Source organism: Lissotriton vulgaris, chromosome 12, assembly GCF_964263255.1.
Source record: "Lissotriton vulgaris chromosome 12, aLisVul1.2, whole genome shotgun sequence".
NCBI classification, from domain to species: Eukaryota; Metazoa; Chordata; class Amphibia; order Caudata; family Salamandridae; genus Lissotriton; species Lissotriton vulgaris.
Genome location: NC_141700.1, coordinates 803,623,857 through 803,649,104, shown reverse-complemented (window position 1 = coordinate 803,649,104; position 25,248 = coordinate 803,623,857). Strand labels below are relative to the sequence as shown.

Genomic DNA, 25,248 nt, shown 5'->3' with positions numbered 1-25,248 from the left:
TTAAGCTTCACAGCACCGCTCCCCTCCCCACTCGCCACCCCGCTCTCACTTCCCAGCTGCTCCTCCCTCCCACTAGATACTTAACGTGGTGTCCGCAAGGCGGGGAGCTGTGACCTGACCTGGTCAGAGCCGGTTGCTCCTCCCGCCGGGTGGCCAATCCTGCGTGTGCCCAGTCTCCGTTTGCCGCCGCCACTGCCGGTAATTGTATCTGCCTCACTATTTGTATTACGCGTCCACTGTTGTGCCCCTTATTTCGTTTCTTCCACTGTTGTGCCAGTAATCTGTATTTCTCGTCCACTGTTGTGCCCCGGATTGTTTTTTGTGCTCTATCGCCATTTTTCTCCCGCTGCTCCACCCCTCCCGCTCCCCGCTGCTGCTCCCCTGCGGCCCCACTCCCGTGTCCTTCAGCTTCACCGCACCCCACCCCACTCGCCCCCCCCCCCTCTCCATTTATGGCAGACCGCACGTACGCGCAGCGGGAACGCCAATGGTGCGCCGAAGGCTCGCCAAAGGCAAGCCCGTCTGCGCCCGTCCGCGCCTGGACCGCGACCAGCGCCATAAACCCTGGAGCTCGACTATGCCAACGCACCCGACTAACATACGACGCCGCAACCCTCCACGCACTCAACACCGGCCGAACACCCGCCTGCTACCGAGCCACCGCGAAACTCACCCTAGGACCATTCACCTGCCAAGCCTGCAAATACACCTGCCTCCGGACCTGCACCGCACCCGCAAAGCCAAGCACCAGCAGCAACCTGCTCTATCGCCATTTTTCTCCCGCTGCTCCACCCCTCCCGCTCCCCGCTGCTGCTCCCCTGCGGCCCCACTCCCGTGTCCTTCAGCTTCACCGCACCCCACCCCACTCGCCCCCCCCCCCCTCTCCATTTATGGCAGACCGCACGTACGCGCAGCGGGAACGCCAATGGTGCGCCGAAGGCTCGCCAAAGGCAAGCCCGTCTGCGCCCGTCCGCGCCTGGACCGCGACCAGCGCCATAAACCCTGGAGCTCGACTATGCCAACGCACCCGACTAACATACGACGCCGCAACCCTCCACGCACTCAACACCGGCCGAACACCCGCCTGCTACCGAGCCACCGCGAAACTCACCCTAGGACCATTCACCTGCCAAGCCTGCAAATACACCTGCCTCCGGACCTGCACCGCACCCGCAAAGCCAAGCACCAGCAGCAACCACCTCAAGTGCATCCTTCTCAACACATGGGTCCGTCCACAGACACGCCGTCGAACTCTGAAACCTGCTCGACGCGACCTCGCCCGACGTCGCCATCCCGTATGGATACAAGATCACCCGGAGGGACCACGTCAACCAGACGGGAGGAGGAATCGCCATCGTTCACAAGAACACCATCCGCATCACAACCAACTCCGATGACACCCTGACCACCGCTGAGCACCTCTACTTCAAGATACACACCGACCCCAAGACCACACTCGGAGGCACCCTCATCTACAGACCCCCGGGACCTCGCACACAATTCAGCGAAGACATTGCAGACTTCATCAGCCCACACGCCCTGCCATCCACCGACTACATCCTCCTAGGAGACGTCCACTTCCACCTGGATAACAACAAGGACTGCAACACCGCCGCCCTGCTGGACAACCTCGCCAATCTGACTCAAGCAACTGGTGAACACCCCCACCCACTACGCCGGCCACACGCTTGACCCAGTCTTCTCCAGCAAACATGTATCCTTCAGCCACTCCACCGGACTCCATTGGACTGACCACAGCTGCGTCCACTTCAGCTTCAGAAGAACCACGACCTACCACCACCCCAACAGGTCCCTCGCAGAAACTGGAGCAAGATCACCGCTGATCAGCTCACCACCTCCTTCAGCCGGAACTCCCCCGCCAACACAACGGACCCCAGCGAAGCAGCCAACAACCTCACACAGTGGATCACCGACTGCGCAGATGAACTCTCACCACTAAAGACACCCCCCCCCCCCCCCCCCCCCCCCCCCCCAGCAGACCCGGCAGCAAGAAAGCCTCATGGTTCACCAACTAACTCAAGAACTCCAAGAAGAACTGCCGCACCCTCGGCCTGGCGCATCGACCAGACCACAGACAGCATGACTGCCCTCAAGAATGCCACCCGCAATCACCACCAGCTAATCCGTACCAAATGCTTTTGCATTTCTCGTGAGGGACACCTAGTGACAACTAGTTGAACTGCAGCTCCTTGTAGAATTATTTTGATATTGGACACTATAATATTCACTGCCCACTGCTAACCTTGTTCCATAATGCTTTGCAGGACCTTCTGTTGGGATTGTATTTTTGCCCATTGCTGTGCTTGGGGTGGTCCTAGGAGGATGGGACCACCACTAAATCGTTCAGCATGATATGCTCTGTGTTAAAGGCATCAGTTTGGTCCTCTCCTAAGTTAGGGGGACCCCAAAATCATCACCTCTCATTGCCTAATATTTTCATTCACAGTTCATTTGTGTGAATTGGTAATATGCTTTTTAGCATGTAAAATTGCTTTGTGAAAGCATTTGTGGGTATTGTTGATATTGCTACTAAGCTACGTGTTGTAGCACAGTTTTTGCACTGTGCTACGTGTATTTGGCGTAGTGCGTAGTAGTGCAAACTGCGCATGCTCTGCGCGAAGCATAGTACTATGCCCAGAGTTAGCCAACACCCAAGTTCATTGAAGCCAACCAACTTCCTCATCTTGGGGCCCAACACCCCCGCTTGGAAAGACTCGTAGTGGTCCACTGAACTAAAAGCTGCACCTCAACCCCCAACCCCCTCCCCCCCCCCCCCCCCCCTCTCACAGACGTTCAGATGGATCCTCACTGAGTCCAGGAAGACTGTCCCCCACCCACTTATCAGCATCAGACTCTACTATGGCAACGCACTATGCAGGCGGTGCTCAGAAACTCCTTAGTAAACTTTGGATCGTGCAGGATGCCGCAGCCAGACTGGTCCTCAACATCCCCCGCCAGTCATTTCTCCAAACACCTACGAGAACTCCACTGCTCCCTGTCAATAAAAAATTTCCTTCAGGCTCTTCACACGCTTCTACAAAGCCCTCCATGATGCCGAACCAGCATACCTAAACCACCGCCTCACATTCCACGTACCCACCCGACACCTCCACTCTTCCCAACTAGCTCTCATCACTGTGCCTCGGATCAGCAAGAACAGAACCGAAGGAAGATCCTTCTCCTACCTTGTTGCAAAAACCTGGAACTATCTCACCTCAGACTATCCTAGCACTGACACAATTCATAAAGGATCTCAAGACCTGTCTCTTCGAATGAACCTCAGCACCCAGTCAGACCTACAAAATCCCCCCTTTCCCCGGCTTGAGACCTTCATTTGTGAGTAGCCGAGCCTAACCAGTATTGATTGATTGACTGTGCCATCTTTAATCAGAAATGGTGGTGTGGCTTTGAGGGTTATCTGAAGCACTCTGTTTACTCTGCATCCTACCTCCAGCCCCTGGGAAGTGCCCCATAACCATCTCGAAAGCACTTTAATGCCAGCCTGACCATGAGTGGCTAGAGACATTACTTATGGCCGATTGCAGAGTGGCTCGCTGCCAACCGGATTTCTTCATCAAAACACGTCACTGTTTTAAGCTTGACATTTGCGTTTGTTCTCTAGAGTCATAATACATGGAGCCTGGTGTCCCACTATTTAAGTTTCCCATGGTAAACTGCTGGAATCACTTGCTGGACAACCAGCCCAATCCGATTGGGTATAATTTCCGAGGTGTTGTTCACAAGCACAAACTGTCTTTAGAGATGTGCATTCATCATTCATTTTCAGATATTTGTCATGATAGATTTGACGTAGTACCAATGACGGTGGCGGGGGTCGTTTGCTGAGAGGACTTGTTCATAAACATTTTATGGAACAGACTTGATCCAAGCCTCCCAATACATGTTTTTAAGTGTTAGATGGAGTTCTTGTTCTTACAGGCCTTTCTTTCACGGTCCGTTTCAATGTGCTGCAAGTGGAGCTGTAAACTGGCCAAATTCCAGGACTAGTTCCTCCTGTTTGCCTATATGACGGGGGTTCTCGTTTAGAGAGCGGACTGGTCGAGCAGTTGACAAGCTTTTCATGAATGGAATCCAAACCAGACAGTTCACCTCCATCTTGTAGGACTGGAGTCCCCTGCATAGACACCTTTGTGATTGATCTAACCAAGAAATGCAACACTTTGCCTCCTTGGTAGGCTGAGGTGCAGCAATGCTCAGTTTTCCAAATGGATAAATTCTTTCACAGGAAAGGGCTAGAAGGCTGCCACATGTGTGCAATAAAAAAGGCCTGCAGTGTAGTATATTCACAGCCACCCCGTCTTCTCTGCATTCATCTTGAATCTACGCCATTTGATTAGAGATGCTCTGTTGTGGAGCATCTCAGTGGTCCTGATGTTGGTCTTTCGTATACTAAAAATGGACAGGACAGCACTGCTTTCCATAGCTGTGCAGAGTACCTCTGTTTCACCACATTAGTTGGTGTTAACTGTGCGGCACTCTTCTGTTAGACATTTTCTTCAGAACTTGTTGGTAGTCGGAAAACATTCCTTGTACGCTCTCGAAGTGTTGACTGAACTTCATCTGAAGGAGATTTAACAGTCCTCTTAACATACAGTCACTTAATCGACCTAGGAGACATTATGCATCTTTTAGATTTCATAGAGGCAGGCAAGGTAGAGCTCCTACAGTACAATACAAGCCCACTCAGGCAGTTACACAGTTCATTGATGGTCTACCTTTATTGCCCACTGCAGCTGCATGCAGATAATCCCCCTTCTGTTGGGTGCTTATGCACATACCAACAAAGCAGTCTTTTCTGATTCTCCAGGCATGTTTATGCATGAGGTGAAAGTGAACCATGTCTCATCCAGTCTGCTGTTAACTTGTAGGACCTCTGCAAACCCAGGATTCAGCGATGCATCCGCAAGGGCCATCACTCAGTTTCTACAAGGACTACACTGCAAACACTTTTTGACATGGCGATAGCTGGCTGCCCAAATCTGACTTCACTTCCATTTCTTTTCTGATGCTTTTGAGCCTGCTGGTCTTTTCATGAGGGAATCAAAGGGCAATTATCGGAGGCTCTGCCTGGACTATAGGTGCACCTCAAGGTGATAGTTCCCCACTGTCTCCAACACAATAAATTATTTTACTGTAGCGGAAGGCAACTAATAAAAAAAAATAGGAAAATGCAGTTTCTTTACATGCCCAAAAATGTATTGGTTATTTTTCTTTGTTTTATCTAACATAATTCCTCTTTCATGTACAAGCAAAAATGACATTTTTGACATTACCAAACGTTTTAATACATGTTTAATACAGTATTATAATACAGCAATTTAAAACAAATCCTTAATATGCACAAGGCCGCACAGTCTTTATTTTCAAAATAAAAAAAAAGAACAACCACAATGATGGGTTTCAATTACAAACAGCGTGTGTTTGTTCAAAATAGAAGAGCCAAAGAGGAACTGGCAACATGAGTTTCGCGACGCTACATCACTTTTTCAAGGCTTGTTAAAACATAAATATGATCAAATCACAAACTGCTTTTACCAATCACAGACCAATCAAAACTCCTATACATGAATATATCCAACAATCTTACTACTATTGACATTCATGGGGACCAAAGACTTTATGCATTATCAAATACCAATAAAACATTCTTATTTCAAAGTGAATCTTATACACAAGGATTTTTACCTTCAGTCCAGTTTGAAAGCAACATTTATACTCTAAATCACTGCATACAACGTATCTTTGATGCTACACGTCTACGTCACTGGATGTCATTGATCTTTCTACAATACTGATAGAAAAAATCCCAAAAATATTCTCCTAAATAAATCACATTAAACAATACTATTCTACACTCAACATAAGCGATCATAAATGCAAATAAACACACCATGATCATTTCCCTCATTGTAAAAAAAGTACCATTCTTTATGAGAGAACTTATCAAATCCTTAACTCTGTCAAATACTGTCGCCCAAACTAACTTCATAGAGTCCACAAATGATTGATTACCAAGCGTGGCTCAATGGTTAGAGCGGCAGACCCTGATGCAGAGGTCTATCCCGGGACCAGGGTTCAATTCCCTGCCTCGGCGGTTCTTGGGCTCAAAATTCCACGGACCTGATAATTCTAGCCTCGGTGCCTATTCCGATCATGGAGTCCCACTCTGCAACTCTGGGCAATAGCTTGCTTAATCTCCACAACGGCCCCCACAACGCTAAGGATGCCTGGCCTCCACCTTGGGGGTGCCCAGGAGTGGACGCCTCACAGGGAAAGCCAGGATGGGTTCCACAGCGGTATTCGTACAAGCGCCTTGAGACCCTTGCGGGTGAGTAGTGCACTATACAAGTATCAATTAAAATTAAATTAATATTATCTCCGCACAAACCATCCTCATTAGTCAGACATACTCCTTCCTACTCTTTAAAGTCTAAATATGCACTTTACCACTCTCAGGCAGAAACACCACTATAATTCAACCAGACGGCTATAACTGCCATGAGCTTATTGTGTGCTAAGTCAACATCAAAAAACAGATTGAAATATACTCCCTAAGTTCAGAAGCACGCAAGCTCAAATAGTTGCTTAGAGATGATGATCCAATATTAGCTTTTCATTTCTCAAGCAACAATGCAATTCTACAGAAAATGAAAATAAACCAAGCTCTATCACAACAGCGTATATACACACACTGAAATGAAAATAACTCTTAAATACCACACTTACATTAACAACCTACTAGACTCACCCCAATTAAGCTTTGAGAAACCATTCGGAACCACTGTTAAGGTTCTCCAAAGAATAATGCACAAATGTCTAAAATAATTCCCTTCAATAAAACCCAAGCACAATTACTGAGAGTTCCCAGCTCTCCTTCTCAGATATATTCTAACATGCAAACTTTGACCAAAAGATGTTTCAATCCTTAGTCCAATTTAAATACCTTAATAAACCAGTTATGTCGTCCGAACGAGAACTAAGCTTAATAAAGTACTTGAGGTCACATTTACACCGACCAATGTCATAGAACACCTGAGTATATTCACTCGCACCTCGTATTAGAACACAAACTGGTGGCAGTCCTCTTTACCAGTCTCACAAAGAATAAACACTATACTTAAAGTCCTACATTAAAAACAGTTTCAATTATATTCTCATGCAAAAAACGATAAAGGTAAACCTCCATTATCAATCTCATTAAAAAAAAATCAAATAATGAGTAGTTAGCCACCTCGTCTGTTTGCTCTGATGTGCTATTCCTGCGGTTAGTCAAATCAACTATTTCTTAAATAAACATGTCCTCATCCCCTTTATCAATAATCATTTGATGTTCAAAAAGTTATGACAGACATCAACTCCATTTTTGAATATATATGTATGTGTATATGTATATATACATATATATAATTTTTTTATTAAAATAATGTACGAGTAGAGATTTGAACTCCCACCCAGATTGGCCATCTCTTTCCCATTATGCTTTAATTGCTGTTGGCCGATTCATCTATTTCTAACGTACACTTGATCGTTCACCCCAGCATTATTCTAACACACTACCTCGATCAGTTAGTACTCAATATCAATATTAATGCCTCAACCATGACAATATGCAAATATACGCTTTGATTCAAACTATTCATTAAACATCTACACATGTTTCCTACCGTACACTGCTGCACAATCCTGCTATCCACAAGTCGGGACCACATTACAGTAACCTCCAAGTGTCACCGCAACTTTGTCAACTGGGAAAGTGTGCAGCTCTTTATCCACATTAAGACTAAAATCAACCAATTTCAATGTATTGATCCAGCGTGCTTTACACTTCCTTAAATTCTTTATTGTCACCACCTCTTCTATCACATACAACTTCTCTGATCTTCAAAATTTTAATATTGCACAAATCCTTCATCTCATGAAAAGTCCAAAAATGATAGGCAACAGGATGGTGTACTATTACTGAACAAGGCACGTTAATGTTCTTTCCAACTTGTTTTTAACATCTTTGTTGTAGATCCTACATAAAATTGACCATGGACACAAATGATAATAACCAAACTTATTCCTAGGGTTAAAGATCAGAAATGTTGACAAAATGGAGTTTCCATTTGGCGCAAGGAGCTTTTTTTTCCTAGTTTGGCCAATTCGCCCCCCTAGGAGCCAGACTCCTGAGTGAGCACTCTGATTGGCTGCCATCAACATCAGGAATTTTGCTGGCATCCGTTACAGGACTCGGGGACTTAGGCCCCCAAGCCTGAGGAGGCCCAGGGACCTTATCCCCTGGGCTGTATTAAAAAAAAACAGGGGGGGAGATCAACTGACCCCCTCCCTGATCCTTAAAACAGTGGGGACTACATCCCCAGGGCCGGTACTTCAATTAAAAGCTTCAGTGTGCAACACTGCACCCCGGCCTGAGACTGTGGCCCCAGGACCCGATACCCAGGGGGCTGCCTCAGCTACTGTGGCCAGAGTAGCCTATCCCGTTTTTATGCCCATACCATCGCGGTAGAGAAACGTCTTCGCTCCAGTCTTGGGGGGGAAGCATTTTTAAATCTCCAACTTGGATCCGACTTGTGTTCGGCTTCCCTGCCTGCACTGTTGCAAGCAGGGAAACGGAGCTGATCTCGCTCTCAGCCAGTGGGAGTGTGCAAAAAGCAACTGTGTGATCAGTGATGTCATAAATTATGTCATAGAACATGTGAGTGATGTAACTTGATTTCATAAGCAGTGCATGGTGGGGCCCAAGGTAGTGTTGGAACTGGTTAATTTCTGTTTTTTTTTGTTTTGTTTAAAACACCACTGGTTTCTCGTTTTTTTAAACTTGTGTTGCATTTGTTTTCCGTTTAAACAATTGTTGATTTTTCTGTCATACCAGCAAATATTTTGCTGCAAGGGCATTTAAGCAAATATGTGAAGTTGACAGTGCCACAAGTAGATCTGTCGTGCCTTTTCTTTTTTAAACTTTAATTTATTTTTGTCTAGCAGAACAAAAACAAAGCGCAAGGAGTAAATGGCCCCAATCTTAAATAGGAATGAATATACCAGTCTCATATCCCGTCGGTACAGTCAAAAGCAACACTGCACACGGCTAAACATATGTAGCAGATACGCAACCTGCAAGGCTGCAGTGGCACATCAAAGCCAAGTCATCGAGATACAGTGAATAATACATTAATGGCACACTTGGCAGTCACAAATTATGATACAGCTGCATAAAGTGCACTAAAATCATACTTCCTCGTTGGAGCCATCCTCCGAGGTAGCAACATCTTCGGCAGTAAATGTATTGAGTTGCCCTCCCCCATATGATCATATTCAAGGTACCTGCTTCAGTATGGGAAAGATGCATATTCGTCTCCTCCCGCAGCCAAGTAGACCCCAGCAGTACTTGAGTGCCCATCTTACCAATGGCCACTTGCCTTTTGGCCAAAACAGTGCAAGCTGGGTAAAGTTATAGGGAATCGAATGCCCTTGGGGTTTCACCACCTCCCCCAAGAGACAATTCTTTGGAGACAGATGCTGCTATACTGTCATGGGGTTTAAATTTGTTTTCAAAAGTATGGATTTACTTTTCATTGCCATGTCATTTAGCATTCCAGCACCCATGATTGTGGCCTGGGATTTCAACACTTTTTTTTTTGCTGTTTAATTTGAAGTTTGTTTTGAGCGATTTGCATTATTTTGGTTGTACAATTTTTACTTTTTGATAGACAAAATATTGTTCTGAAAATGTTATGGAAGAGTGGTTTTTGAAGTATTGGTCAGAGTACATTATTTTTAGTGCTGTGTTGAAAACCTAGACAATTGCCATATTTTCTTTTGTTTAGTGTCCAGTTTTAATAAATCTTTTGTATTTTTTTGTTTGTTTCAAAACTTAGTGCTTATGGCTTTCTTTTATCCTATTTCTGGATTAGATAGAAACATATTAAGTCCTGATAAGGATAAAGTTAAATTGGATTTATTTTATTCTTGATGAAAATTACGCTAATGTAATAAGTTGTTCCATTTGTGGCTGGCGAGTAAAGATCTCTATTTGTTTATTGTTCAAGTGAGCAATTCGTTCTAAAAAGGTAGGGTTTTTTTTCCATCACATTGATCGTGAAGGTGATTGTGCGGTATTTGAGTTGTAATTGATCCATTGCCTCAGTGTTTCTTTTTAGGTTGTACCAAAAAAATTCATGTCTATGAATCATTTTTGGGGAGAAATCCTGGAATAGATGAATGTATAGATCAGAGTATGTGCAGATGAAGAGAACTAATGTCGGAAGTGTCCGGCTTAGGGTTTCTCATTTGTGTCATTAGTTTTCTTTCAAAGTGGGCAGAATTTTAGTTTTTGGGATACTCCCCTATATGTAAACTATAGTTAAGCGGATTACTGAAAAAGGTAATTCCGCATTTTCATAATATATCAACAGAGCTGGTTTTAACTGTGAGTGTAAGACTGTTTCCCTCTTTAGGGACAAACTGGTGTAAAGGCTGAGATGTCTGGGTTTATAAGATTGCTCTAAGAGCACTATTCTAGTCAACTCATGTTCTGTTGTAACATGCATGCTCTTGCTAATTTCCTTACTTGTTTCAGACCTTTACAGAACCTTCTGTTGAGGATGTTTATAGTCCATACAGAAAGCTCTGCAGCAAATTCATTAGGCTAGGAGCTGTTCTATCAGGTTTGTAAGGTGTTTCCTTGTTTCATTTTTTAAACCTTACTGTATCCATGGAAAATGTACCATTAAACTAGACTTCCATTTATTTTTTTTTATCCAAATTTGGAGCAAGTTTTTATAGCTCGTGCTTTCCCTGAGATCAGCCTGGGCTTCTTCTTTGGACAATCAATAGACTTCCCCTTAATCTCAATCATTGTTGGGCAGTGATTCCTACACCTAGAGTCGCTGGTATTTCTATCTTCCAACTGCTGTGCTTGATTTTTTTAAATTAGAAGGGAGTTTAGTGAGCTCAAACTGCTAGTCTCCGCACCTTTCTCCCAAATGTTGTTCTCCAGTCTCCATCATTTTTCTCCAATGTGAGCATCTCTGGCCGTCCTAAGCGATGTACGCATAATCATCAGTCGCTACAGTCTAACGCAATTACGTTTTTGTCTCCTACTCTGTACCTAGACGTACAAATCGTATCCAAGGCCTCAGCATGGCTTGCGTGCTGGTGCTGTATGTGCATGCTAGCACAAGGCAACGTGTAGATGGGCACACTGAAATGCCGAAGTCAAACAGTTGCTGACAGCAAGTGAACAGCGTATGCAAACTCTATTCTAGTTATTTTCAAGCTTTTCTCACCCACATATGGTTCTCTTTCACAAGGTTTTTAAATGTCCATTTAATCCTGCCTTCATGAGCCTCCTGATGGGATTTCCTGATTGTGTTCTTCTTTCCCAGTTGAAACCATGATTGACCTAGTTGTAAGTCCACTTCTTCTACTCTAGCCTACAATCTACCTTCCAACCTGCAACTCGCCAAACTCCCTCTGCACTGAAGCTGCGCTGGCTCTTATCCTACTGCTCAATCTCGTGTAACATCTCACACTTGCACAACACTTAATGGTATATAGCTTGATCAGCACTATTCAATCTTCCACATAAGCACACACGTACAAACTTACACAAGTGACCTTGGACTCCCTTTTCTAGACCGTTGGTGGCCGTCGCTAAGTTTTCCAAAGTAAACTTTTAGCCATCCTCAAGACGCACGTGAAATTCAGGGTGTGAATATCCGAATGGGGAACTCTCTTCGACCATGGCTTGGTCACTTTTTTCATTCCCCATGTCTTCATCCTCTCTCCTACGTTGGTTTGCTTGTAAACGGAATCTGAAAATCTTGATGGAGGATTCTTACCTCTTGAGTCCGATATGCAAGCCCTACTCCGTTCTCTATTGAAAAATCCTCCATTGAAGATTAATGTATAATAAAAACATAGCTAACAAATAAACAAACATGTATGTTGACAAATGTTCTTAAACTCAATCCATAATCAACTGAATTTATGATAATATCCACAACTCAATTAAAAAAATAAAGGATTTTCCTCAGAATTCCTAGTCTCACCCATGGTAAAATATCTGGGCTTTTGGCTGAACTAAACAAACATTTATGCTTGAGCTCTAGTATTGAACACTCACTAAAGAATACCAGAACCTCACTGATCTGTTGAAAAAAAGAAACACACACACACACACTCCCCTCTCTTTTGCTTCACCAGAAGGCTTCTGCTGAGTGGTATGGTCTTCACTAATATCTTGCAGGACTACAGACATCCTACTGTAGCCAGTCTTTCAAGAGCTTCAGTCATACCTCAGAGCTATTTTACATTCTGCTTCAACACTTACATTATATAAAAGAAAAAAACATTAAATCCTGACAAGCCTCTATATTCTTCAGCACACTTCGACACGCTTTCCTGGCTCACTTCATCTTTGAAAATATCTGGAGGAAAAAGAAAAACCTCATGATTAAAGACAATCTAAGACTTCGGACTAGGAAATGTAATTCTCACGGAGCCACATCACCCTCTTTCTGGACCTGTTCTCTGATGTGCATCTCTGTTCCTAAAGTCTGGTGTAAAGATCTTCATTTTAGGAGGATACTGAAAACAAAAATATTTAACCACTTGTCCTGCACCTACAATTTCACCCCTCACCATACCAGCCCTACATGTCCACTTAAAAATTATTTCTTATGAACATTTTACACTCTGCATGTAAAAAAGAATAAATGTGATTTAAAATTATAACTACTGTTTTTCTCCCTCACTCTTGTGTTTGGATGATTATATTGTTAAGAAAACTCCTGTAGTGTTTTGTATGTATGCGTACATCTTGTATTGTGTAGCAACCTGTGTGTTACTTTGCCGCTAGACTTACTGATCATGCAGTCCACAACAGTGAAAGGTCGCAAGACTACATGCATCTCTTGAATATTTCAAGTGACTTTGTCGGCTATTACCCTATGTTGATTAATTGCAGGGACTGGTTACCCAGTGTGATATGGCTGGAATACATTGTCATCGAGCTATGTTGGTATAATATGTTTACAAATGTGCAATCTAATCACATTTTACACAAGCTGCAGAATCTAATCATCTTGTACCCATGTAAAGGAGAAAAAACACTAATTGACATTACACCATTGATGCCCTTTTGGACTCCACACTGTGATTGCTGTCGGTAGAACTTCAGGGTCTCGGTTTGTTGGGATATCATTGATGCATGAAATGATTTGAGTTGGGCCATCTCATCCAACACAAGATTCACTTCATTGCCAGCCCAGCTGGTGGCAATAGTGCTTTCTCTTGGTCAAATTCATGGCATAGCTGCAGATCATTCTGTCCAGTCTGGAGCTTTTTAATAGTGATCACTAACTTCACCTCAGGAGTGTTCTCCAAGAACGCTTTACCAATAGCAAACTCAGACTTTTGTGCTTGTAATTGAAGTTGCGTTCGATGCAGCACTTGCTTAGTTTACTAATGCCTTCCACGCACCTTCTGCCGCCTCCGGCACATTGGAGCGGGTCGCCTAAAACCTGCAGCAACCCTAAAATTGCTTTCATTTTTCCTGTAGTTCTTCTGAGCACAAGTGATCGGCCAGGAGAGAATAAATCGAGACCCAGTTATCAGTAAAGGCCCTTGCACATTCCAATAAGTAAGAACCTGCTGCTCAATGTAATCCTTGTTTACATGTGAATGTATGATTTGTCCATCCACGCAATACAGCACTGGAAGTCTCTAGCTTTGATTCAGAGGCTTTGTCTGCCATCTCCTTAGGTTAGGATTCCTTCACTATGTACATGAGTTACCCAGACTCACTAACGCATGCAGGTCCAAATTAGGTCCAGAAGAACCAGATCCATGACTGATTCTAAGGGATATGGTGTATGTATATTAAGTAATCTAAAGAGACCAGTCTGCTTTAGAAGGGCTTGACATGAAAACCGTAAATCATGGTGAACACCCATATGCTCAAACTCTTCCATGCCAGATAAGTACATGAAACGTTGTTTGCGATAGGGCAGTATTCTAGGAGAAGACAATTCAATAGAACTCCTAATCTAATAGCAGGCCTTGATAAATACTCTTACCTCTGGGCTCTTATGGGTGCTGTCCTGCTACCTAATGGTGGGATCTAAAACTGAATTATTAGATGTTGGAACAGACCACAAGCGTGCACCCTACATGACCAGCCCATTGCTGCACTCAGTCAGAGGAAAGCTCTCTAGTCCTCTTCCATGCGAGTAGGCTTCTCCATTCTTTAAGATGTTGCTGATACTTATGTAAGTTCTCAACCCTGTGTTCGGGGGCTGGTGTTGTCTCCACGTAGACTCCTTTTCAACTCGTCTGAATGCTGAAATGTTGGCCTCTTGGATGGGCAGGGCCTGTTAACCCTAGTGAATGGCCTGTGGTGGTGCTGCACACCTTTGTTTACTCTTGTTATCCACGTGGCTTGAGCACAGCCTTGTCAAGTGATGTTTTCAGACCTGCTGAGTCTTGTTCTGAGAGTCAGTGCTCCTGTCTAGGTAGGAGGGGAGGTTGTTACTCCTATCCCTACCATTGCGCAGCTTTAAACCAGGGTTCTAGAGGAGTAAGCTTTATCAAACGGGCTTTTTTTTCATTTATCAAATCGGCTTCTCTTTACTCCAGGGGCACTACGAAGCTGTAGCATGTGAGAAAGTTGCCCCAGTGCATCTGTACATGCAGGTGTTGCTTGTCAAAGTGTAGCACAATGGCGGTGTCTTCACACTGCTTCACCGGTTTACTTTGTCTTGTGAATTTTTATTTTAGAATTAAAAATTGCACCTTGTCCTTCTTACCCTACTAATGAAATGGCAGGGAAAAGACAATTAGCCAATTTCATGAGTGTTAAACCAATGAAGTGTAGTGTGAGAAACATATAAATGGCGTAACCACGGGCTGAGGCTGTAACTTTGTGCACAGATGTCAGCGTGGACTCTGCGTGCTGCAGCTGTGCTAATAGTCTAGGTATCTTCTGTGCATGTGCAGCTCTGACTCTTTAATGTCTCACACATTTGTGTTCTCTGGCTGTTGCTGTGATTGCTTTCAAGGTGATTGCTTTCTCACACGCGACTCAACTTCAGACTAATCCTGGATTCACTTTACTAACCTGGGGCCTGAGTTAGTTTGGCAGAGGGAATTCTCCATCACCAGCATGACTAGTATCCTATACAAATGTTGCAGAGTATAATGCACTTGTAATACAGCGGCCAGGATATACGTGTCTCCAAGCCCCCCCCCCCCCAAAATCATCCCTTTATTCATGCTTGTGGAGTTTGCACCCTGGTTGCGGCGTGTGCGCCCATCTTCTTGCTCCCACTCATTCATCCAACCTTTGACCCTCTTTCAGCAAGCATGTGCTGATTCTCCAATCAGGGGAGCAGCAGGATTTGTCAATGTTTTTTTTCTCAAGGAATCAAAACCAGGGCCTACCTTTTGACAGCAATGGGGGGTGCTACATATGATGTATCCACGCAGAGCTCTTTTAATAGCTGCACCAGTGGGATGTGGTACAAACATTGGTTTGTCAGGATACCCACAGACCGTAACCATTTAGTAAACATGGTCTTCTATTGAACTATAGCTGATTTTCAAAAGTGCCCCCACCCCATCCGACTAAGTTTATGCATGTGAAACCACCATATTTGCATGACATGTTGAGATTAAGCACCAGACACAAGAGTTTTAGTCTCCACAATGCCTATATCTGTAGGGAGTATTGTTAAGACAGGTGTAGGAATAAGGCGTTTGCAGTGATCACAAATATGTGGGACTATTAGTAAATCACATACCCAAAGCTCTGCACTTTAGCGTGCTTTGAACAAGAGAAAGAGATACCATGATCTTCCCCAACTACCCTTAGTGGTATCCCAACCAGTTGTCAACCTGAAGAACACTGCTGACAGCCTGCACCTATCGCAGTGAGATCCTCCAAGAGAATCACCCAAAGATTACAGCGCCAAGCTTGTGGTACAACCTTGGCAATGAGCTCTTGATTCGTGGATGTGCGTTCACAAAAAACACACACTCCTTTTGACACACATACCATGATGTCATGTTTTTATTGTCTAGTGAACGCAGTACCTTCAGGCTGAAAATGGAGATCTGTTGGCTGCCATGTAGAGGTTGTGCAAGAGAGGACGGCACTCAGGTAAGTCTTCTGCAAGTCTACCACTACTTACAGCTGGGCATAATGACCTTGCCTGTGCCTCATCTTTCATGTGACCCTTTCTTAATGACCTTGCCTCTGCCTCATCTTTCATGTGACCCTTTCTTATGTTCTTTGTTCTGCAGCCTCTTTTCGTATGCTCTGACCCCTACGAAGATCAGTCAAACTCCACTGCCAAGATTAATCTCAGAGAAGAACTAAAGAGGACCACACCAAAGCCCATAAAGATTAGTGCTTTGGGAGAACTACTGTGAAACCCATGACACAACATGTACACATTGCCTCTGATGGGGCCTTCAGAGAGCAGGACTTTGGACCTGATTGTAATGCCAGCAATATAAAGAGTTTCAAGTTACAGAGCAGAAGATATAATGTGACCGAAGTTTTGTGAATAAATGCGGTTTGCTTCGGTCTCTTTATTCTGGTGACCTTGAGTTGCTCCTTTTGCCTCCCTTTCTGGTTTTTGCTGCATGTGTGCTCAGAACGTCTTGCTTTGGGGTTGGGATGGTTGTGGAGGCCAAACATTCATTCTCCACTTTCTGTCACGCCCTATTTATGAATAAAACATCACAGGACAGCTGAATATTCTTTTGGGCTCTGGGTTGCAGGAATGTTCTGAGCTGGTCGGCAACGATGCAGTTATGGTTCATCTCAACCCTTACAAAACATGTATACGATTATCGATTTATATAATTTAAACATTCCACTCCATACACTGGAGTGGTAATTTAGTAAGTTTGTCCTCTTTGACCTACCACTAATCCGAAGCGCTGGTGAAACATCAGCTGTGACCTGCTTTACCTAAACGTGTTAAACCCTTGAATATTGACACCTGTGTAATACATTAGTGACTTAAAAGCTCCGAAGGCTTCCCCTTTAAACCACTCTCCAAAGCTAGTGTTGCACTTTGCCTATTGCTTTTCACCGGCAGTGGTTTTATACCCTGATGCGTTAGGAACTGATCAATCTAAATTTGGCCATGCTGCGAAAGCACTTTTGGTCAAAAAAGATTTGGTTTTGAAATTTGTAAAGTTGCTAATATTAAACGCCTCTTAAAGAGCATTCTAAAGCTCCTGCGACTTGAAGATATTTTTGACAATTTTTTGCCTTGGAGGAAGGACATGCATAATGTTGACCATGCTTCCTTATCTAAGGTAGTTATAGATGCCATCTCACCGGTGATCTCCAGTGAAGCCGGAGGATTTAAAAGATTAGTTTTACTTCTGACTTTACTTGTGTTCTTGACCAGCTGGCTAAGACGTTCAACCTTTTTAATTACTGATGGAGTTATGAGAACCTGTCAAAGCATTACTGTTTAGAGAATCTTCCATTTTTTTTATTTTTATTGCCGGAGTGCCCTTCCTCATAGTTTCTCCACAGCAGGCTTAAGCTCCAAGCGCACATAATTAAAGATCGTGCTCCGAAAAGGTAAAGCATTTGTGCCCAGTTTTTCCCATGTCCGATAGTTGATTGTTTTCCTGTAATACTCTTTGGAATAGGGAGGGGTGTTGTGTTTTGCCTCTTAAAATGTTCATTTGGGTTGGACTCATGCTACGGTTATTGTATTTTTTAAATAATATAGTGTTATACGTTTGTGATGGCAAGATGCAACGTCATGTGTACATTCTAGTTCTAACACGTTTACTCTATTAAAGTTATTGCAAGTTTTTCATGTGTTTGGTTCTTGTTATTGCCATGATAGATTTTACTAAAATAACTAGTTTCCACTTAGACTGGATGTTTGTGTGCTATTTGGCAATGCATGCCTGTGTTGTAGTAGGTTTTGTTGTCTCGCTCACACACCCCCATATCCAGTTTTCAGTCAGGTCTTTTGCTCCCCCCCACTCCCCTGCTATCCACCAGCCACAGCTCCATCTCCCACTTATGCTTCAAATAATTTCAGATGCAGACCCCTGAGCATATTTATGCAGTGCCTGATTCCTCTAGTGTAATCTTGAGACTATTCCATAGGGATGCATATCTCTGTACTCACTGCCCACCTTTTGTTCCACTATGCTTTTCCTTGGACTTAACTTTTCATACTCCCTTGCCCTCTAAGCTCACTACCAGTGCTGATCTCATCATTTTACCTGATCTGCTACAACTTTATTGATTACTCACATTATACTAAAACTTGACAAACAATCTGATCTTGATTTCTGTGCATTTGGCCAGTGCCTCATAGCTGACCGTTTGATGCGAACAAGAGAAACTCAGCTGAACGCAGTGATTATGCCCCTGTTCCCCAACCTATTAACTGGGGCTGGTCCTCTGACCAGTCAGTCCTTTTCGGACCTGTCCTTGCTCCTCAAGGACCTGTATCGCTCTTCCCCACTGCCCCTCTATCTCCCCACACTCCTTGTCTCTCGCACGATTTCTTGCTCTGTCTGCCTCGCTTTTGCACCCTATGGCATCTGTGCTGTTTTCTTTCTCACCACCTCTGTTCTTTCACTCTTTGCTTTTACTTTTGTGGCGCTTTCGCTCCCAGTCATTGCAGTTGCGCCTCTTTTCCATTGCAGTTGTCTCTTTTCCCTTGGTTTTGTGCCTCGTTTCTCGCTCTTGTCCCTTGGTTTTGTGCCTCGTTTCTCACTCTTGTCCCTTGGTGGTGCGCCTCTTTTCTCGCTCTTGTCCCATGATTTTGCGCCTCTTTTCTTTCTCTTGTCCCTTGGTTTTGTGCCTCGTTTCTTGCTCTTGTCCCTTGGTTTTGTGATTCTTTTCTCTCTTATCCCTTGGTTTTGTGATTCTTTGTCATATATTTGTCATACTTCTGTGCCTTTGACTGTTCCATCTTTACCTCACAGCTTGCCCTCCCCACACCAGTGCGTTTTCCCTCCTACCCACTAGTTACTTGCTTTCCAGCATCTAATGCTTTTTCCCTGTGCTGCCCTGCCCACTGCCCCTCTGTGCTCCTCTCCCAGGACCTACTAAATGGTTGGTGCCGGAGCACCAATGGGAAGTCTGGCTGCTCCTGGACCGCACCCAGCGCTGCAATTCTCTGTTGGATCACTCTCAGCTGCTACGTTGTAGCGACTGTGCACTCGCTCAACACAGGATGCCAGTCCACCTGCTGCTACCGCACTGCAACCCACAGCACAGTAGGACCTTTCTCTTGCTCCCACTCCACCTGCAGCAACTTCATCACATGATCCCTGTACCCCACATCGCTCTCACAACCTCACCAAACACCATACCTAACCTTCAGCGAACTCTCACAAGAATGTTCAACACCCACTGCTCACTCAAAAAGCACACTATCGAAATTTTGCACTTTCTCAAGACCGCTCACCAGTCCGCTTTCTAATGGAAATCTGCCCCAACATTGCTGTGAACATCCCAGCAGGATATTGAATTGTTTGCCAGACCCACCTCAAGAAACCTGGAGGACTCACCATTGTTTCTGAATCTTAACCTTTGACAACAGAATCCGCTGCCACCCCACATACATGGACTGACCTCCACATCCATTTCAAAATCACCACGCTAAAAGCCAAGCGTGCATCAACCATCCCACCCACACAGCTGGAACTAGAGCAGAAAATATTGGAAACTTAAGTGTGCCGAGTAGCTCTAATTGTGCTGATGCTCTGGCTTTTGTGAAAACCCTCAAATCTTGCAGAACTAACAGGCCTGGTACATGGAAGAACTTTGCGTCTTCAAAAAAATATTGCAGACAGCTGGTAAGGAAAGAGCCAGTCATGACAACCTCTCAAACTACTTCAACCACAAAATTGAAAAGATCTATAATAACTTTGAAAATAACCAAACCCTGTTGGGAGCTGGCTTTGCAGACACTATACCTTACTGTGGTAGAGTATATACATAGTCCGCTGGATCCTCAAAGGCTCACAGAGATTGAAGTAGATAATGCCTTGCTCTCTGTGGTTGTGTGGGTGAGCAGTAAGGCTTTATCAGAGGGTAGTGTTAAGCATTTATTGCACACACAGGTAAGAAATGTTGCCACACACTCAGACTTATTTGTTTTGTATAAAAATATTTAGTTGTATTCTATTTCTATAACCAAGCCAGGCCTGGTGCAGGTAAGTGAACTAATATGTTGCAGGAATAATACAGTCAAATGCTGTTGTATGTAACGGGTAGGTCAATTATTCAGAATCAGGTGAAATACCTTTTCAGTTACTATGCAATTACTGTTACTTTTTAGATTACTTTTTCTACTAGATATCACACTGACATTTTCTAACTAAAACTTAAGTCCGGTTTTGTAAGCACAGTTTAAGGATTCATACAATTTTCCAACTCCACACTTAGAACATATTTCACAGAAAAGCAGTCAATGCAATCCTATGGGAGGAAATTACGTTATCGGTTTAGAGGTAAGTACTTGGTTTTCAGGAGTTAGAATATGGTTTCCCCCAGGGTCAAGGATACACTCAAAGAGCACCCTCATCAGCACTAGGGCATAGAGTGCTGAGGCCCAATGTTATCTAATGGGGCATAGGAGGCCTCCAGTTGGTGGCTGCTCACGTGCATGCCACTAGGATGTGGGAGCAAAGCTCCTAGGGTTTAGCTCAGGGTAAAGGGGGAGTTCTTATTCCGCACACAAGGTGCATCCACAGCGGGAGTGGCCAGTTTTAGGTTTGGGCAGCAGGCTCTGTCCAGAAAGTCTTCTGGGAGGAATCAACAGCTGGGTAGGTAAGTAGGCGGGCTCGGGACGTATTTGCACCTGAGGTCCTCTTCTTTAGTGGGCAGAGGCTGCAGGCGACATCGGGAGTCCTGGAGGGGTCAACTAGGTGGACTCACACTCTGGAGCGCTGGGGAACCTTACTGAGACAGTAGGCCACTCGGGCTGTAGGCAACTGGTGCAGTGGTGGTTTCAGGTGTCAAGTTTTAGTCTTCAGCAGGCTTGAAGTGTCTGCTTTGGATATTCTTTCGAACAGAGCTGCTGTTCACGGGAGATCCAGTCTTTGTTGAAGACAGTCTGTCCTCCCAGGCCTTCTGGGGGTCGATGGTTGCAGGACAAGGTCACTTTTTGGGCAGGATCTCTTGAAACTGCAGACAGGCCGGTAGGGCTTTGGCCAAGTCAGTGCTCTGCAGTCTCCTCTGCTGGGTGTCTTCTTTGTAGGTTGTGGGAGTCTGCCTTCTTGGTACAGGGCTGGCCCCTAAATATGCTATTTAGGGCTCTCTAGGTCAGCAGCCAATGGGCTACTGACCTTTGGGTGACAACCCTCGATATGCTCACCCCACATTGGGGGGGGCGCACAGTGCCTGCCATCTGCAAGAAGGCGGGCACAAGAGGGGACTTCACCTCGCCTCCCCCACCTGAGGGGTGGGGTTGGCAGAGGTGTGTACACCAGGGGTGCTCTAATTTTTCTCACCTGTCTTCCTACTGAAAAGGGGGTGAGACAGAAAGGGGGACTGCTCCTGATAGCAGGGGAGGCTAGGTGCTGTGTTACAAAGACGGCAAGGACTTTAAAGCTCCCCTGCCACACATGGCTCTTCCTGACTTGGGGGAGGTGTGAACACTTCTGCCCAGGAAAGGCTTTGTTTCAGGGCCCAGGGAGTAAAGGCTCCCACCCTAGGGGTCCATAAATATGTCTCGTGGTGACAGGCTGATGTTTACCAGTCTGGGAACCCACCAAAGACTGGTCGTTTTTCAGGGTTCATTGTATAAAAAAATCCCACACTGCATCGATGTGGGAGTATTATGCGGTTTGCTACCAAACGTCCCAGAATTCAGTAAAGCCATTATGGTGCTGTGGAGTTTGTAATGATAAACTCTCAGACCATATACTCTTTTATGGCTTTACTAAACTTGGTGTCTAAGAATGGACTTCGAAACTGTAGGGGTGTAGTGCTCCTGCAACTGTATCCGCACCAGTGGTATAGTGCACCCAGCTCGAGTGATGGCTCTTGTGCAGAGTCCTTTGAAGTTGCAAAGGTGGTTTGTCAAGGGTGCATATTGACTACTTTTTTTTTTTATTTACTTTGTATGATAACAAATTAGAATCCTTTGTGTTGGGTAATGATGTTGATGTCCCCAAAGAGGGGCTTGTCCCATCTTTGCCTTATTGTGCATAGACTTCCTGGTGCTGATGTCGAGAACTGCATTGGGCCTTCAAAAATTAATAGAGTCTCTTGTGGTCTTCATGTAGGGTAGGGGTTCTTGGTCTCTTTTGGAGAACATGGGGAAACACCTTACATCACTCTATAGCGGCAATAGGGGCTTTTTCAGGGCCTGGTCAGGTGAGAAACCTGTTGGGGCCCTGCAACAGCTTTACCGCACCAAATGTGTGTGTATTATAAGGGGCCGATATCTGGGGTACACAAATACCTCCCATTTGCAGAATGTGGAATTTTTTTTGCCGCAAACTGTTACAAGTTCTGATGAGTACCCCGGCCTTTATCATCATGAACTGGGCTTAAGGTTTTCTCTTGACATAATTGGTCTGAGACCGTTAATAGAATGTGTCGCATTATAGATGACCACAGAATATAAACTTAAAAGGTTGATTTTGAAGGACTGCTTATCTTTGAATAGATGGCAGACCATCGGTTGGCTTACAAATATCTGAGATAGTGTTCCAGTATGGGGCGGTGGGAGTTTTTTTTTTTTAGCATACTGATGTTTTAACTAAGGCTGCTTGTACCCGAACACTTGGCGATGGCGAGAAGCCAGCAGGGAGGGGGATGAACTTACAAAGCCCACTATTGGAACACAGACACCTTTGAAACCTTGCATAGGGATAAAACCGTACTTATTATTTGTTAAGGGTATATAATCAGTACCTGGTAACAAAATTCAGACTCGATGCAATATATTGTATGCATCTCCACAGCTCAGAGAAACCTAAGCCTTGTGTTTGAACTGTAAGTCTCTACAAGAACTCTTACATTTTATGTTGTACAAATTGTATTCTTGTCCTCACAAGGTTTTTATCCTCTTGAGAGGGAAAGGCTTTATACAAGTTCTCCTAGCCATTCTATTTGTACAGACTTTATTGAATGCACATATAGCCTTTTCTGTTTGCATGTTATTTATCCGCTATTATTACTTGTAGTAGTCAGCTAGGTTTTTAAGATGGACGTGACTCCAATTGTGACAGAAACTTTTTACTCCATCTACAAACTACAAAGTTCATCCCATAGTAAAATTACATCAGACTGTGGCTGCGACTCTGTCTGCTTGTTGGCTTTTTATTGTTTCGCTGACAACATTGTCAACTGTGATTTTAAGTGATTTTATTTTCATGATGGGATTTTGTTTAAGAGTAATAATCCTTTTTAACTTGATGAATTTAGATACATTTATTTTTTGCATCTTCCTTGGTTGTACTTTGTATTATAACAGAATAAAGAATATTTATACATATGTAAAATTATACCATTCAATCAAATTAAACAGATGAGTGTTGTTGAATCATTGAATGCAAAAAACTTCACGGCAAGTGCCCAAATTGCTGGCACATACATGAAGCTGGGGAACATGAATGTGGCAAGAAATGTGAACTGCCACAAACACTGAGGTCAGGAGTAAAGAGGTGAATGCCATGTTCTGGTCTGAAGAAAAACAAGATCTAAAATGATTAGTTAATTTGTTATGCTACAAACGCTACAAAATATAGAGGTCCTTTGTCTCCCAATACTATTGGCATTCCTCCAGCCTCATTCCAGGGATCCATTTTATCCAAGCTCTCTAGCAATGATTCCATAGAACTCTCATTGCTGCATTAAAGTATTCCAACCTAGGAATTTGCCCCTACAATGTTCTTAGTATGAAACACCACATAGTACTTAAAGTGCTTGCTGCAATCTTGTGCGCATCAAATGTGTGATACCGTACAAAAATATAAAGATACTCTCCTTGTACAAGCAATGAGCAGCACAGTCGGTGGTGCAGAGCGCCCATTGTTATGTGACCTTTCACTATGGCAGCCACACTTAAACTGCTTGTAACTCATTTACTGCTCCTTAGACCTTTCAACACCTAGAAATAAACTCCCATCTTTGCTCTATACTTACCATATTTCTGCTCTCTGAAACTTGAAAATCCTGCAGCCACCATTCTCCATTCAAAGCTCAGGCATTTTGACTTCTGCACGTACTTTATCAAACGCAAGGCTTAGTCCCTCCCCTGCTGTAAACCATGAATAAATTCTAAGTGACATTCTCCCTCCCCATTACCTCAACAACACAGACCTATGACCTCCACCTTTGCAGGATAATATAGCCCTACCAGATTTTCAGCCAACTCTTTTTCTCAGAGAAGCTCAGCAGTGGGAAATAGGCGCCCCCAGTCTGCCCACTCTCTACAGACATCACTATGGAACTAATCCTGAAAGTGATCTCTGTTGCAGGTACCTCTGTAAATAATTAACGCGAGGATTTTGGAACCGACCTCATGAACAAAACCAATATGATTCGATTTTATGGCACTCCACTAAAGGCTAGATGCTTCTGAGTCACAGATTTGGAGGACCGTTCCAGATGTGATAATGTCAGATTCTACGGTGTCCCAGAAAAGCTTAAAAGTGACAGGATGGGATCCTTTCACAATTCCTACCTGAATTGATAAACAGTTTTCATATCAAACTCTAAAATTCTAGAGGGCTCATAAAACCAGACCACATGATTCCATCAAAACAGCTTACTGAAGGGTCATCATAGAATATTTCTCGAGGCAGAAGCAAGTGAGATAGGTTGTGCATGTTCTCAAACACATGGTCTTTTCACTGTATCAAAGTCTCTCTAGAAACTTTGAGCTTTCTTGTTGTGAAGCCCTACTCTCGAGAAGAGAATACAATCCTGTTGGAACCTTCTACAGTGCTTATCATGATATATAATGTAAGACCTCAGACCACAAAATTGAATGACCAACTGCTTTTTAGATGCATTAAACCCAGTGGATATGGATATGTGATATCACTGATACAAGCTAACCAAAGATGTAGCTCTACTACTGCACCAGACGTCATTAACCCCTTGGAGATGTGCCTCACAGCTCCCATCAATGGTGTTCTGTCCATGAGGATATGAATCAGGTGATGAACTCACCAAAAACCGAGATT

The 25,248-nt window shown here is 44.1% G+C and overlaps 1 protein-coding gene across 4 annotated transcripts in view; it reads left to right on the top strand.

Moving 5' to 3' along the window:
* The window catches only part of LOC147678793 (uncharacterized), a 59,592-nt gene extending 41,703 nt beyond the window's left edge, over window positions 1-17,889 (top strand). For all 4 annotated transcript variants that reach the window (XM_086946251.1, XM_086946250.1, XM_086946248.1 and 1 more), the window contains 2 exons: window positions 16,126-16,204; window positions 16,348-17,889. The gene's annotated coding sequence lies outside the window, so the exon portion shown is untranslated. The remainder of the gene's footprint in view (window positions 1-16,125; window positions 16,205-16,347) is intronic.
* Window positions 17,890-25,248: the final 7,359 nt, after the last annotated feature.